Genomic DNA, 3134 nt, shown 5'->3' with positions numbered 1-3134 from the left:
CTCTCTCTCTCGTGGTCTTTGCGGCGGTGCCGTGGTGTGGGTAAGTGGTGATTCGTGGGTTTTGGTGTGGATCAACATTGAAGGGTTTGGGTTTTCTCTCTCGTGGTGTTTGTGGCGGTGCCGTGGTGTCGGTTAGGGATGGTTAGGTTTTGATTGGCGGTGGTGGGTTTTCTGTGGGGTGGTTGGTGGTGGACGGTCACAAAGCCATAGGGAGGAGCAAAATAATTTTCTTGCTGAGCCCTATGAATTTGGGGTTTTCTTAAGAGGATGTTTTGATTGATTGGTTTTGGTTTTAGATTAGGATTTTGAGTTGAGAGGCTGATTTTTTGTCACAGTTCTTGATTCTTGATTGCATGTTCTGTGGTTTGGGTTTAAATTTGTTGTGTTTTCCTCCTCATTCAAAGAAAGTTGTGATTGTTGGTTTCATTCAAGCATTTTTGTTGTTTGTTTACAGAGAAACAAAAGAGAGAGAGAGAGATAGACGGTGTAGTTAGTGAGTTAGAGAAAGGGATGAGAGGTGAGTTAACGGGGTTAGGGATTAAAATGTCTTCAGGGACAAAATTGTTTTTTTAAGATGAAACTGGTAGGTTTTAAAATGTTCTGGACTTAGTTGGATATCATCACAAACCTCAGGGGTGGTTTGTGGAATTTACCCTATTATTTAATATATATAACATATGGGCTATTTTTTTAAAACATAAAATATTTATAATATTTAACTTGGAAAAAAAGACTTTTTTTTTTATCTACAAAACAAAAACTAATCCCTTATTAACCCAAAAAAAAAAAAAAAACCTTCGGTAGGGGAAAAAATGACTTATGCAATATGATTACGTATTTGGTATGGCATTGGTTGTCTTTTTTAGGACCCAAAATTAAAAGTTAGTATTTCAAGATTTGGGTGTTGCATGTCATGTTTGTCTAGTTTTGCCTAAGAGATTGTTTCAATTTTTTTAAAATTTTTTTTTTAATCCATCAACAAGATGACTTGACAATCAAGTGTCATTATCAATTAACTATTTTCTATATTGCAATAAATTCTTAATTACAAAAATTAAATCATCAGTTATGGATCCTCTAGACTAGAGCCACATTAATATTTTAGAATAAATTAAAGATCTTTGTTTGTTAGTAAAAAAGTTTTGTCAAAGAGATTGATAAATCAAGAAAATCTATATTAAAAACGTAAATTCACCATTATGATTAATAGAATGTATTCCAACAATTAAATTTCAAAAAAATGTTAAATATTTTTAAATTGACCAAATATGACTAGAAAAAAAAAAAAAAAAAAAAAAAAAACTCAATAATCTAATACTGATGATGCGCAAAATCGTTGGTGAGTTGATTATCCGCACGTGCATCAATTAGGGTACCTGAAGAACAAAAGAACAAAGAACCTACAGAGAGCATTGTTGGGATGCCGGCCGAAGACCATCCGAAGGTTAAGTTAATGATAGAAGAATCTCTAATAACTCGAAAGTGTAAGAAATAGGAAATTTCAAATACCTTGGAGAAGAGGAGACTTAGTACTTATATAGTGGTATAGAGTTGACCAAAATTCCAGGAACGTAAGACCTTTCCTTGTAGGGAAGATATGTAGTTAATGTTCCGAGATCTTAGGGCTTTATTTCCCATACTAAGAGAATACAAATATGTAGGAGAATTTTTGGAAGTGGTGTGCAAGTTCTTTCCATACAAGGATACATGAGTGGAGAACATGCAAATGGTGTGAGACCAAGTGTACTCCACCATCGCAATAGGGTAAACCCGACAAGTGATGGAAGATGTAGTTATTGAATCTGAAGGAAACCTTCAACCCGAAGGATGGTTTTATCCCAAAGGGTGACTCTATACCTGATGGTAGAGATGGGTGAAAGGGCGGAAGGTTTCTTCGTTAGTGTTGAACCCAAAGGGCATTCTCATCCTGAAGAACCCTTCCAACCCGAAGGATCTAAGGAACCTGTAGAGCATTTACAACCTCAAGGGTAAAAAGAATTAGAAAAATTCTTAGTAAAAATATTCCTTATTAAATACCAATTTTACACCGTGGGTGTATTTGAATGTCCCTTCTGGTTTCTATTATAATTATCAACTAAATATTTTCAACAATAAATATTATTAAAATTGGGTTTTGCAAACGAAATTCTTATTCTTTTGATTTTGTATATTAAAAGGAAAATCATTATAAAATTTAGTATAAATTCAACCATAAATGTTTTTAAGATTTGTTTTTTCAAAAAAGAGTAAAGTTCTATTTTGATAGATGATAGATGTTTGACTTGAAATATATTAGAAAACACTTATTTTGTTAATTCTTAAATATATGCTAGTTACTTTACATTGAATTAATCTAGTTTGGAATTGTAATATATTTCATATTTTTGAAGGATCACTACATCAAAATAAGTCTATTATATTAAGTGTTAATAAAACCAAATATGTATAATAGTATTAGACAAAATATTGCATCTACATGTTAAAATTGTTGCAATAGTAACTTAAAAGTGTTAAATTATTGTATCAATAATAACAAGTTGCAGCAACTTATAATTTTCAACCAAAATAAGTCTTATAATTTTCAATAACTTAAAATGAAGAAATTGTTGCAGTAAATTGATATCAATTATTTTTGTATTTTATTGCAACAAAAATTTCAAACTAATAGCTTATTGCAACAAAATTATTATTATAATAGTTTGATATAAATTCGTTTACAATCTATTGCAATGACAAACATGAACTGCAATGAAAATATTATTGTAATAACTTGATATCAATTATTTATAAACTATTGGCTTATTGCAATGACAAAATGAAGTATTTATCTATTACAACAAAGATATCATTACAATAATTTGATCAGAATTATTTTTGTCAATTAATTGCAATTTATTGCAATAAGATTCTTGAAAGTAATAACCAATTACTACAAGATATTCGAAGTAGTAAATTGTTTATTGCAACAATATATATATATATATATATATATTTATATTTATATATTTTATCCATTAGATGATTGCAATATTCGAAGTAGTAATGGTCCATTAGATGATAAATCCACATAACCAAATAAAATCTTGCAATATTTTAGGATCAGATGTGTCTAGCTGAAAAACCTTCAACAAAGG

The sequence above is a fragment of the Quercus robur genome, chromosome 1 (genome assembly GCF_932294415.1).
Source record: "Quercus robur chromosome 1, dhQueRobu3.1, whole genome shotgun sequence".
NCBI classification, from domain to species: Eukaryota; Viridiplantae; Streptophyta; class Magnoliopsida; order Fagales; family Fagaceae; genus Quercus; species Quercus robur.
Note: the sequence above shows the minus strand (reverse complement) of the source record.